Genomic DNA, 14,881 nt, shown 5'->3' with positions numbered 1-14,881 from the left:
ATAAATGAGGGTGTCCCGGGTGGCATGGGAGCACAAACTGGGGTACTCTATCCCAGATAAAGCATGGTATTATTGGTGCATGCAAACCAAATGCGTCTCCACTAATAGCAGACAGAAAGTCCTTGATTACAAGTACCTCCACCAGGAATATTCTACAGCCAAGGCCCATGCACAGTTTGACCCCTCATGCTTACATTGCTGCCCTAGATGCACGACTGACCATGCTGGATTTGAACATCTCACCTGGAACTGCTCAGCGATTCAGATCCACTGGACTACTATATTCTCAGTGATTTTCACTATGTTAGAGCACATCATTGATCCTGATCCCATCATGGCACTCCTAGGTTATGTCAAGCCATTGCGACCACCCTTCGCCGCTGTGCAGCTATGGCACTGCTTTTAGCTAGCGCCCCAGAGCCATCCTCTGTGGAAGCAGTGAGACACCCCCCACTGATGACTGGCTGAAAGATATGCAATACTGTGACACAAACTCTTTGCCTCACTGCAACCGCCCACCTCACCTAAAGGCATTTGGGAACCCCTCTGAGCATACCTCTTAACTTTGGAGACAGATGCCCTGGACAATACTGTTGATTGGCTGATCGGCTCTCTCAGTTTCATGCAACCTGTTGAATGCTCCTTGGATGTCTTATTGCTACCACTAAAATGTATCTCCTTGTAGGATATATTGTAAGTAATTGGGTGTACTATGTACTGAATATGGTTCTTACCTTACATGAAGCATTGTTTTTGTTAACTGAAAAACAATAAACACATTTAAAAATAGAAGAAAAAAAAATTTGCTATGACCATTTGGCCTGTCTACACAACAAACTCACCTATTCCCAGTGCTTAATTTGAGGCGGTGGTTGCTGGTGGGGTCCACAGGACTCGTTTTTTCCTCATCAGGCAGTGACCAGAAGCAAGAGAGGCAGGAGGCGTCTGATAGTGGATGGAAGAGCCATGGTGTCTATTCAAGACATTTAAGACCAAGGGGCATATTTACAAGGGGTTATTGCCACTAGAATGTAACTTTTTTGACGTTCTGGTGGAGATAATCCCTTCGCCTTATTTACAGGGTGGCGTTAAGCCATTTAACGTGGCATAACTCCACCTTGTAAATAATGGCCCTAATCAAGCAACACTTAGCGTGACAATGGGTGTTGCAGTGGGCGTTCCCATGGCTTTTTGACGCTGCCTCCTATTTGCAAGCCTGGTGTAAATATGGGACAGCGCCAAAAATATAACCAAGAAAAACCTAGTCTTAAACTGGTGCTACTCCTCATTTTTGCTGTTTCTATGTGTGCTGCATTATGCAGCACACATAGGAAGAGAAAATCGCCAATAATGATTGTTCATGTGCAGGAAGGGTTCCCTTCCTGCATGTAAACAATCATTAAATAATGATGAGTTGCAACTTCTATATGTGCTGCATTCTGCAGCACACACAGAGGTTACAAAATTTTATGTGCAGGATGGGATATCTTCCTGCACATGAGCAATCATTCCCTGCAATGCAGGCACCCTTGCACTAAGGTGAAAGGGTCTCTGTGTTGGCGCTAGGCAGCTAAATTTAGCACCAGCGCTAGGGAAAATGCAGGGTGTGCCATATTATTTCAAATACGGCGCATCCCTGCGTTTTCCGAATGTCAGAGCGAGGCATTACCAATTGTGGCGTAACACCACGCTCTGACCTTCTGTTGTAAATATGCACCTAAGTAGCCTTGGTATTCGGTGCGCTGACACAGAAAAGTATTGGCCGCTGATTTTTGGGCAGAGCTTTGGATTCCGGCACTCATTCCATTCCAAATTAAGCACCGGCGATACACATCCTACCCCGTGAACATGCACATTTGAGTTAATCCCCAGTTGTCTGAAGTTATATTCTGTATCCATTAGCATAGTTTACCACTTCCATGGTGACTACAGTTACCTGCATAATGGTGTGAAAAAAGATGAGAAATAATGTGGTAAATGGCTTGTCGCTGGATGCTGCAGTCTTATTAATAATATTCCCCAAGAGCTTCCTTCACATTATTCTTATTTACCCAGTAAAGCATCCTGTGCCTCCATGCTGAACATGCAGGGCCTGGAGCACAGCATTGGGTTTACAGTCACATGCCTGCAAAACAGAGCATGGTCCTTATTTTTCCAGTTGGTTCTCAAAATGACAAAGTAGCGTGTTCTGTATGACACCTTCTCCAGCAGCCATGTGCTGCAAAAAAAACCTTTTTTGCACCTTCCAGTACACTGCTAGTAGAGCACAAGGATGACTCAAAACCTTCTCTGTCTTAGATGTCTGATGAAGCTGGCCTGTATAATAGAGACAACTCATAACAGAAGCACAGCCTGGCTGTCTGAGATACGTCACATTCGTTGTATAGCACCTATGTGAGGTTGATAAATCTTGCAGGAATGGCTCTTTAACAGCTGGATTCTAGTGCACTGCACAGTTTCTCGAGCATCGTTTAGTCTGAGCAAGGTTCAAATCAACCTTTGTTTGGGCTACCGAATGGGAGTGCCTTTAACCAGGATTTGAACTGTTGTTTAACTCTACAACCTAGAACCTAGGCATGCATGTCTTCCATTGCACAGAATGTTTCAGTGCTCATTGTGATGTCCTAATAGGAAAGCTGGTGCTGAGGTCAAGGAGAACGCTGTCAGCTGGGAGTTGGCGTTGAAAAGGCAAGTAACCTAGACCAAGAGATTTATCATTGTTTCAGTGACCCTGAGGATACCTTGTTACAGGCAGCCCCTGTGTAGCTCTTAATTTAGAGTGCTACTTGGGGCGTATTCTGAGGGAGATCCAAGGATCTTGAAACTATAAACTAGAATTGAGAGAACCATATTCCCTTGATCATTCGAGAGCAGCAGGTTAAGAGGTGACACTATAATGAATAGACCAGATTATCCCTAAACTGTCATAACCTAAGACTCATCAAGGGTCAGAAACATTAACCAATATAATCATACAGCAATATGTTTAACAATTCGATAAAATCAATAGAGTGGCTTAAATCATATCAAGTCATATATACAGTATATTATTAATGAAATGCAGGACAAGATGAATAATTGCAATTATGTCTTTGCCTGTCATGCAAAAAGGTGGAAGCAAGGTGTAGGCACTAGTATGCAAATGAATGGTTTACTCTGCAAATGTGTATTCATTGCTTTGGATCAGAGATTAATATAGGGATTAAGAGTTCAGGACAGTGTTGCTTCAGGTATCTGAGAGAGTGAGGCCTATCCCCTTTTTTACTCCATATATGTCATTAAGTACAACCTGCCATACATTATAAGATATTGCAAGTCACAGTGGAGTAATATGACCATATAGATGAATGAGCATGAAGGTGAATCTGCAAGGTGACTTGCAATGTACGCCAGAGGGTATTTTATTCCTTATAATACATGGTCACCATCACCCTTCCCACAAACTGCTTGAATCCTCAGTGTCTTGCTCTTTCATGTTTGTTGCAGGCAAGAACAATAAAAGAAGAAATTAAACACATTACTAACGGCCTGATTATGGCTTTTGAAGGAGCGGTGGCACGGCGGTGCAAACTGCCACGCCACCACTCCACCGAAGGCCCCCTGCCAGATTACGTCTGTTAAATAGTCTGGCGGGCGGGCAGCGTGGCTGTCCCAGGGCGGTGCCTCATTCAAAGACAGTGGTGCCTTTGCAAAGGGAATGCCTTACAGGGTTCCTGCACGGCATGGACTCGAAAGTCCATGCCATGCAGGAACTGAATGCATGCACACAGGGGGGTACATGTTATGCTCCCTCTGTGCATCCACAAGTGTAGGAGGTTTGTTTCTTCTCCTGTAGGGTTTATATGGAGTATGAAACTGGAGAAGAGGCAACTCGTAATATGCTTGGCGGGACCGTCACGGTCCCGCCAAGCATATTGCTGCCTCCTGACCAGCCCCAGGGCCGTTCAACCGCCCCACTCACAATGGGGCATTCGGACCGCTGATTCACCGGTGGCTGGACCGTCACCACCACGCCCCGCGAGTCTGATGGTCCAACTCATAATTAGGTCCTTAGTGTTTTTTTCCAAAATATATGAGGTTCAGTTTCATGTAAATTCGATTATAAAATGCTGCATTGAAACATGCAGAGTTTCCATCGTTCCAGCAATGACCTATAACATGGGCAAACATAAGGATGTTGTGATAAATATCTCTTTTCTGCTGAATACTTTTCATTTTACAAAAAAAATATCAGAAGAAGACAAATGAAGCTCAGTTTTTATTTTCTTTAAAATGATATTGCATTTATGCTGTGTGACCTGCCTTTGTCATTTGTGGTTGGCTCTGGAAGCAGGCATTGTGACGTCAGAACTCAACCGTAAGAAGTTATTACAGTTGAGTGGCATGGCTATTTCTTTATTAAATGTGACTAGAGACGTTACAGGTTGCCACATTAGATAGAGTCAGCCTTTTATACAGAAATTGCAGGCTCCAATGTATTATATATATCATAAAGTATCCCCTGACGCACATTATAAGGATATTGCACGTCACCTTAGAGTTCCATGACGATATAGAGGAATGTGGCAAAAGGCAGAAAGCATAGCTTCTTTCCCACAAAACCATTTAATCCCTCATGGGTTGCTCTTTCATGTGACAGCGATAGGATGTTTGCAGACATACAGAATACAATTTGAATTTCTAGTGCACTATTAAACAAACCAAAGAGCAGTTAGGTATTTGTTGCATGAGATGGAATCGCGCAGCTTTGATTTTTGGCACACCGCATACGTGATAGTGCCGGCTCTGGGCTTCTGAGCTAAGTATGAGACCCAGCACATAATATTTTACGAATAAAGCACTGCTCAAAAGGGTTGCTGCCGTAAAACCTTCTCTATTCCTAACAAAATGGTAAATAAATGGATTCCCTGAGCTTTTTTACAGTATGCTTTTCATTGTGGAATTCATCATGCATAGCTATCAGACTGCCAGGCAACGTTTGAAAGAAAAGAGGGAATTATTCTGTTCTAAAGAAAATGCCTTACGTTAGAGGGATTTCCATTACATATTGCGTTATGTATGGCATATAATGACAATAATCAGAGAGCAATGAGGGCTTAGTTATATAAACATATCGTATAGCTCATTAGAATGCTCATTACGTTGCCATTTGGAAAGCAGCGTGCTTTAGAAATAGCATTCAATGTTCCGATGGAATAACCATTTTTATTTTTACTGAAAATAATAGGCCATTATGCTCAGAATTTTGCTTGAGGCTATCCCCTATTGTGATGACAATAAAGTTAGCATACTGTTAACGTTCTCTTGATGATTCAAGTTTCACACTACATTGAATAGTATCTGTTAGTAGCAGCTATTTAAAACCTTTTATTTGAGGTCCTCCACCGGTAAATAACATGCTGTCAGAATATCGTGGACAAAATATTGAGGGCCAACGTATATATATATATACACTTAAAAAAAGTTTTCAGGAACCTAAATCATTTACTGAAAAAATCAAAGGATCGAGAGATTTTATAATTAGGAAATAGAATTTAAAAAAGAAATGTACTGAAAAAACAAAGGTAACAGGGATTGTATAGTTTGGCTCAGATTTCACTTGTACAAAACCAGCAAAAATCAGCATGTATAGTTACCTGAGCTAACCGTAAATTATGCCCCTGAAGTGCACTGCTTATGACCTCACATATTACATCACTCATGACATGGTCAGTGACAAGGTGGAGAGGTGTGGCTCACTGGTTAGAAGCGGCCGACCCGTAAGCAGAGAATCGGCCAGGGACCAGGGTTCAGTTCCCGATGCGGCAGGGTCAAAACGGACTCGATAATTCTTGCCTCGGTACCTACTCTAACCAGGAACACACTCGGCAACTCTGGGTGTTAAGCTTGCCTCATCTCTACAACGGCCCCCCACAGACGCCGGGGATGCCTGGTTTCACCTTGGAGATACCCAGAAAGGGACCATCCCACAGGGAAAACCAGGACGGGTTCCCCAGCAGTCTTCAGTGCCAGGATACTCCATGGAGTCACAGTGCACTTTACAAGTACACCCACATTTACATTTACAACGCTGATGACATCTCAAATGGCATCACTTATGACAACATCCATTGAGTGTGAGTGTTTCCTAAAAGTTTCTGAGTGTTAAAGATATATTCCAAGATACTACAACACTTAAATAAGTATAGTTTGTGTACTACTAAAGAGTAATGCTATTTGTAAAACATATTATGTGAGTGGCAGTGTGAATGTGTGAGTAGGTGTCTGAGTGGCTCTGGCTGCACAAATACGTCAGTACCTACGTTAGGCAATAGAGAGCCATGTAGGTGTCACTGCAATTACATTTGAGTCTGCTACATGCATAAGTTGTTTTTGGTGTATTGAGTGACTGAACGTTTAAGTGATTCTGTAGCTATGTCTGTAACTGAAAGTCAAGCTTTCTGCTTTTGTCAACATGTATGTCAACTGTTTTAGGAATTGCATACTCTATGTAGTACCTGGCATAGAAGCCTGCAAGTGAACAAGTAACATATTCAACTCAAAAGGACATCTATCAATCCATTAAGCACAAAACATCATCCTTTATTGCATACCTGCAAAATATCTTAGAAGTGTATTATGTGCACTAAACGTGGGTTTGACACTTCAGAAACACCTATAACATACCAAGTGAAGCTTGCAGTCACAGTGCACCAACACATATGTGAGTGTAGCGGTACACCTGTATGAGTGCCATAGGATGTTTACGTAAATGTTCTGGTATGTGACTGTGTGTTTTACTAGCTCTATGGCTGTCCACATGTGTATGTAAGTGGCTGTACACATACTTCAGTGCCTCTGTAAGGGAATAGAGCACTATGAACGTGTGACTGCAACTACCTTTGAGTCTACTGTAGGCATAAGTAGTTTCTAGTAAGTGACTGAATGTATATGTGCTTCTGTAGCTGTCTGATTAGGTTGCAGAGAGGGTCTATGCTTTTGTGAACATTTATATTAGTTGCTTTAGGGGTGGGACTATATACAGTACTTCACATACAGGCCTACAAGTGCTCAAGTAACTTATTCCACTCAAAAGGACATCTGTCAATCTCGTAAGCACAAAACAGCATCCATCGTGGCATACGTACAGCATAACCTAGAAGTGTGTTATATGCACTAAGACGTGGATTTGACATTTCAGAAACACCTATAACATGCCAAGTGAAGCTTGCAGTGACAGTGCACAGACAGGATCTGCAATAGTAGCAATCATCCGTTTTGAAATACTATTTCTCTGCATGGTTGAGAATATTGTGTCAGAACTTATACCTATTTGAGAGAGTGTAGATGTACACCTCTAACAGTGCCATGAGATGTTTAAGTAAATGTGCTACTATGTATCTGCCTGTTATAATACCCCTATGTAAGTGGCTGCAGAAATACTTCAGTGCCTGTGTTAGGCAATACAGAGCTACGTAAGTGTGACTGTAACTACCTTTGAGTCTGCTGCATGTATTAATAGTTTCTGGTGAGTGACTAAATCTTTACGTGCTTCTGTAGCTGTCTCAATAGCTGAAACAGAGGATTTATGTTTTTTTGAACATGTATGTCAGTTGCTTTAGGAATGGCATACTACTATGTAGTACTTGGCATAGGGGCATGCAAGTGCACAAGTAACTTAGTAAACTGAAAAGAACATCTCTCATCTTTTAAGCACATACCAGCATGCATTATAGCACACCTACAGCATCTCTCACGCGACTTGTGCATACTGAAACTTAGATTTAAGACTTGACAAACAGTTTTTACATGCCAAATCAAGTGAAATTGCACACTCAGGACCTGTGCTACCAAGCATCGTCCATGTTTTAAAGAGTATTTCTCTACACAAATGAGAAGGTTGTGCCAGTACTTGCAACATATCTGAGAATTTGTTGGAGTACACCTGTCGCAGTGCCATGAGACATTTAAGTAAATGTGCCTATATGTGAATGTCTACTTTAGTATCTCTATGACTCTCTAAATATCTTTATATGTGGCTGTAAACAAAAACCTCAGCGCCTGTATTATGGAAAGGAGAGCAATTAAGATGTGACTACAAACATGTTTGAATCTGCTGCATGCACAAGTAGTTTCTGGGAAAGTGACTGAATGTATATTTACTTCTGTAGTTGTTTGACAAAGCAGTGTAACAGCACCACAACAACCAGAATTAAAAGAATAACACTCTTTGAAAACAGCACATCATACATACACATGTAAACATTTCCACATCTTCTAATCTCTTGCTAACTAAAAGTTTAACACAATCTACAGTTTTCTTACTACCAATTACACCATGTAATAAGCAGCAAATGTACAAAATACTAATTCAAAGTAACAGATTGTGAACCAACTTCTCACATACCTAGTCTGCAAATCAGACAAACTGTCACATTCTCAAACACTCATGCAGCGTCTTACTTGCCTGTTATTAAACATACGAAGCCACTCACAAACTCAAATAGTTCCAATATCTTCTTAAAAATTTTTGATAATCTCTTATAACATTCTCACAAACACATATACATTTTCAGTCCATTTGTTTTCCAAATTAAATGTAATTCACCTACCTGGAAATTGAAATAGTTGCTCAAATATTATTTTTGGTCTTATCAGATAGATACAATACTGTCAGAAAATGTAAAACCTAAGCATAAGAATGACACACCACTCTCACTCAAAGTAACAATTTATGGCTCCATTTTCAACATGGCACCTTCTGATAGTGTGGAAGGCAGCAAGTAAAAACATTTCTTTCATTTTTTATTTTGTCACTCCATTCCTGAATGGTTAGTATTTGATAACCCTCTCATGCACTTTTATAAAGAAGGCTGATATTAGTGGGTGTTTTACACTCTTCTGATATTGGGCTACATTAGGATGATATTTTTGTTACATTTGGGCTCTTCTCTCTCTCTGGTGGCCAGCTTGGGAGAGTTCTTTGTCATGAAGCTCCCTAATCTCCTCTTTTTCTGCAGTATCCTCAGTAGAGAATGTTTTCAGTTTTCCTCTTCGATTCCATCAAGATGGCAGTCAGATGTGCACCCTTTGGCTTCAAATCAGAATGTTAGCGCTCAAGTTGCTCATCAGAACTCTGTAGTAAACTGCTGCTCACCAGGGTCTTACCTGGCAGTCTGCTACTTGTGTTGAAAGTGCATGTTTCAGTCTACACGTCAGAATGTTTTAATGAAATAGAAGAGGAAAATATTTGAGAACTCACTTAAGACGTGTCCTAATTTTTCTTTCTAAAGGACTAACCATAATTTCTATAACAAAATGAAAACCCCTCATGTTGTTCCTTTCTAAATTTAATGTTTTAAGTTTTACCAGTTTGATTCAATCAAGATGGCTTCAGGTGTGTCATACTTTTGTCAGAAGCAATACTGTTAGCACTCTAGTTATTCTTTAGAACACTCTGGGAGGCTGCAGTAGAACACAAGGGAAGCAACTGAAAGGCTGCTTCTGTTGAAGTACAACAGAATGATATTTGAGATCTCACCTAAAACATGTCCTAATTTTTCTTTCTACAGCACTAGCCATAATTTCTATAACACAATGAAACCCTTCATTGTATTTCTTTCTAAATTAAATGTTTTAAGTTTTACCAGTCTGAGTCAACCAAGATGGCTCCATGTGTGCCATACCTTTGTCATAAGTAAGACTGTAAGTGCACTATTTGTTCTTTAGAACACTCTGTGCGGCTGCAGTAAAAATCATGGGAATCAACTGACAGGCTGCTCCTGTTGAAAGTGCATGTTTTACTGAGAATGTCAGACTTCTTTCTCATATGGCTGAGAAACATAGCGTGAATTTACAGAAAATACGCTTTCATTTTAGCTTCTGGAGCACCTTCTTTAACCTCTATGGGAAAATTATGAGAAAACAGGTTCCTCTCAAACATGATTGATGTACTCCCAGCAGAAGGCTTTTTCACAGGGTAAAATCACCTTGGAACACACCAAAAATCCTAAAATGAGTATAGTACCATCAAATAATGATTTCTCCTTTTTGGACCCTCATAACCTGCCGCTCACTACAAAGCATTTCAATGGGGTGCTATCATGTATATTGGTCCCAAGATGGCGGCCAGCAATTTCTGGTTGAAGTCCTGACAGCCAATCAGATCTCAGAATGAGATCTGTGCTTAGGCGCCGCCCAGATATCCTTATTTGCTTTCCCTTAATTTTCTCAACAACTACTAAACAGATTTACACCAAATAACCAAAAGCATGATCTGTGAATCAAAATCTACCTAATTATCCAAGTCACTCATAATGAGTTTTCTAGAGATATGATAACAATCCTGTTTCAGATGTACCTCTCAAAAAGATTGCAAGGAAGAGACAATTCATATGAAAGGCCTCGTGCTTCAGCTTTCAGCTAGTCAATTAAATCCTGTGCATCAACTGTCATTTCCTGCCACCATCATTCTGGGTCCTTGAAATACTCAAGAACATCAGTAAATATTGGCTCTCCATCCAAGTGCAGTGTTATATTCTCAGAGAAAGCTGCTGTTACCTCAGAAATGTTGTGCCAAATTGCACTATGCACCTGCGATTCATAACATGAATCGATCGAATACAAGCAAATTGTGAATGACGTTACTTTTATTTCTCTCTATAGTTCCACTCTGGCAATATGGGACACAGGGAAAGCTCTGATAAGCTGTGTACTGCTGGACTGCTTCAAGGGGTGAATGGATGGAAGTATTATCAGCTGTTTAGCATGGCAAAGATCTCTCAGGCAAGAAGCACAATTTTCTTGTAGCCACCTATATAATTTGCCTCACAAATACTTTTGGATCTGCTCAGTGTCACTTGCTACAATCACTTGGTACCTTATGGGGCTGATATAAATTTATTTTCAGGGCTTCTTTTGCCTCCCTGTGCTCTACATGCTTCCAATAGGGGGATCAGAAAATCCAACCGCCAGTGGGCCAAAACAATAACAAAACAATCACCCAAGGTGCAATAATCCAGTCCTTTGCATTTCACCTACATCCTACTAGCCTTTTAGGAACCATGGTGATAACTTACTAACAGTCTTAAAGAGACAACCCATTCTTTAAGCAGGTGGAAGAAAATGAAAAACCACATTACAAACTGTCAATGTCATGAAGGACGCAGCTGCAGGGTTCAGCCCGTATCCTCCGATTTACTTGGAGGTGTCATTGCTCTCTCAGCACTCTTCACGTAGCAATACATGCTGCTCCCGAGTACAATCAGTTGCACAGCACCCCTTTGAAAAAGGATCAATGACACTGGTGTGCATCTCTCTGACACGGGACAACATTTTCTGCTGCAATATGCCTATGCATTGCATCAACACATCAATGCGTTGACTGCCATCCTGTTCAAGTTGTGTGGCTGAGGTGGCCTTTCACTGGTGTCATTAACCAGGCCTCAAAAAGTACTTTTGTTATGTATCTGGGAGAACTATTGTGATATTCTTGCTATCACAAAGTGAGTGGCTTGGTACCTTTTAAGGTGATTCTGTTCAGCCTTTGTGTGATCTTTCTAAGCCTACGTTAAGCCTATTTGTCTGAAAACCCTTCCAAGTCAATACGTTTTTGAAAGTCACCAGTGGCAAATTACAGAATGTGTATTTTATAATGCTGACTGAATTCTCATAGCCTTATAAAGACCTGTTACACTTATACTTGTGTGATATTTCTTTAGTCCAAAACAGCACAAATTAGCCCCAGTAATATTTTTTTATGATGATGATCAACGAGCTTGGGGCGTTGAAATCAATAAGGTGAAAGTGAAAGGTAAATGAGCTGATCAGCTAATTTTACTTTGTCCTCCATCGAGGCTAGAGCACATATCTCAGGCCGTGAGCACCAATATTTTCATGAGAAATGTATTGTTGGAACAGGGAAAATGTCCCTTTTTCAATTATATCCCCACCTAGTGGGTCCCTGCTCAAGCATTGTCGCTTGAAGGCGATCCCTGAGCAGGAATCCACTTTAGGTTCCAGGGAGGGATGGAGCTGGTGTTCCCCCAAAACGCAATTCTAATGTACCCTTTCTGCTCCCCTTGGGGGGCAACTGTGGGGTTTAGTTCCAATTGCTCACCCTAGGGGATCAGAAAGCACACTAGGGGCCAGATGTACGATCATTTTTGCATGCGCAAACAGGTTTGCAAACCTGTTTGCGCATGCAAAAACAGCATGGGGAATATACAAATTCTATTTTGAGAGTAGCAATTTTTGGCGTCTGCAAAATAGGGTTTTGCAACTCACTATTAGGAACGGGCATTCCCTTCCTAATAGCGAGCGCAACCCTATGTAAGAATGTTTTTTGTCTGGAATTGCGGGCGCAAAACACTCACAAATTACCACCCTCTTCAAGAGGGTGGTAATAGTGTCGCAAAAGGGAAGGGGTTCCCAGGGGACCCCTTCCCCTATGCAAACGCAGGGGAAAAGACTTTTTAAGGGCAGGCAGTGTCCCAGGGACCACTGCCTGCCCTTAAAAAATGAAACGGAAACGTTCATTTTTTTTTTTTAAACGCATCCCGTTTTCCTTTAAGGAAAACAGGCTGCATTTTTATTATTTGAAAAAACTGCTTTATTTAAAAGCAGTCCCAGACAGACATGGTGGTCTGCTGAGTTGAGCAGGCCACCATTCCTGGGAGGGCCTGCCATTCCCAAGGGGCTCACAAATTACGAGAGGCTCATTAATCTCCATGAGCCTCTCTATTTGCAACCCCATTGGGAATCGCTAACAATGTGTTACACACTGTTGTACATCCAAAAGAGTGCCTCGCAAAATGCGAGACGCAGAAGACTCGCAGTTTGCGAGGCGCTATTTTGGCCGTCATATATCTGGCCCTAGATCACTAGGGCAAAAAATAAATAAATAAAAGGGTCATAAATGGTCAAATCTGGCATTGGACGATGGTGCGGGCAGCTGCACAGGCATCAAACTGTGCCTCACCCCAGAACAAGCCCAATAGTCTTTTCGCCTTCGCTGGGGGCAGAGTGATTTGATTGTGAAATTTATATAGCGCACGAATGCCCAAGGGCGTCTTGGTGCTGTGCGGAGGTATCTACCCGAATTTCAGTGGATAAAGGTGCAAGTTAATTGGAGAATAGCCACGTTTTTAATGATTTTCTAAAGGAAAGCAACGTTGAGCTGTTTTTGATGTCTATCGGAAGCGTGTTGCATAATTTCACTGTACTCACTCAGGACAAAACGTCTGCCTCCCCAATTGGCTTTCTTAAATGTGGGTATCTAGAGGAGTTTGCTCTGAGGTGAACGAAGGGTTCTGGGAGGATGATACCAGGTGAAGTGTTTTTTCAGGAACGCGGGTCCGGTTCCATGCATAGCTTTGTACGCTAGACATAGAGATTTAAAATCTATCCTTTTTTTCATAGGGGCAAGTGGAGTTTTTTTAAGCTTTGTGAAATGGACTGGAATTTTGGGACATCCAGCAACAGTTTGGCGGATGCGTTCTGCGCCCGCTGGAGATTAAGCATATACTGTTTTTGAAGGCCCATATATAATGCATTTCCATAGTCCAATCTAGCCAAGGCTAGAACCGTCACCAGTGTTTTTACTGCTTCACGGGGGATGATCAGAGCGCACTTTCCTAATTGAATTTAGTGTTAAAAAGACCAATGAAGAGACCTTATTGATATGATGAAGGAAGGTCAGTCTGTCATCAAAAATAATGCCCAGATTCCTCACCAATTCTGTGACCAAAAAGACGTATCAGAGCCCAACAGCAGAACCTCAGTTTTGCTTCCTTTAAGCTTTAGGCAGTTTGCACTCATCCATTGGTCTATCAGGGACATACATTGACTGAAGCGCTCAGCGGTTTCCTCCGAGTTGCTTGAGATGGACTCTACAATTTGGGTATCGTCCACGTAGGAGACCAACGAAAGACAAACTGCCTGATGATATCAGCTAAGGAGGTCACATAAAGATTGAACAGTGTAGGGCTCCGTGAAGAACCCTGCGGCACCCCACATGGAAGCAGAAACTTCTCTGAGCAAGAGTCCCCAATCTGAACATATTAAAACCTATTGTTCAAATACGATTTGATCAGGTTAAGAGCAGAATTTTTGATTCCTGCCTCTGGAGCCTTCTGATTAGGATGTTGTGGTTCACGGTGTCAAAAGCCGCCGATAGATCCAGAAGGATCAAGGCGGCCTTGGCACCAGTGTCTAATATTGCCCGTAGCTACTCTGCTGCCTTAACCAAGGCAGTCTCTGTGTTGTGCCCCTGTCGGAAACCATATTGTGAGGAATCCAACAGGTCTGCACAGGAAATTAAGGCAGTGAGTTGGGAATTAAGAATTTTTTTCTGGAACTTGGCAGGGTAAGGAATCCTGGCAATACGTCTATAATTAATGTTCTCACTGGAATCTAGATCAGGTTTTTTAATAGCGGAAGAATTGAGACCAGTTTCCACGCGTCAGGAAAGATACCTGAACCAATCATTTCTTTAAAAGGTAAGCTAGGTTGCTCGCTAATAGTTTCCGGTGCCATTTGAAATATTTTTGGCGGACAAGGGTCTGAGGGTGCTCTGGATTTTGTTGATCTGACTACCTGCAAGATCTGTTCTGTAATAGGTGGCACGAAGGAATCCAGAACATTGTTGGAGCACTAGCATGCAGTGGGGGTGTCAGCTGTGCAGTCAGTGCCATTAACTATAAGGGAATTATAGATCATTTGCACTTTGTCCTTGAAAAACCGTGCAAGTTAGTTGCAGAATTCCACACTGCTGTCCTTTTTTTGGCTCAGGTAGTTTAACTTGACTTTTTAAGGTCGCAAAGAGTACTCTTTTGGAATTACCTGCCTGCTGGATTTTCTCTGAGTAGTAGCAATTTTTCTTATCCAAGATCAGTTTTTTATA

Source organism: Triturus cristatus, chromosome 4_2, assembly GCF_964204655.1.
Source record: "Triturus cristatus chromosome 4_2, aTriCri1.1, whole genome shotgun sequence".
In the NCBI taxonomy this organism is placed as follows: domain Eukaryota; kingdom Metazoa; phylum Chordata; class Amphibia; order Caudata; family Salamandridae; genus Triturus; species Triturus cristatus.
Note: the sequence above shows the minus strand (reverse complement) of the source record.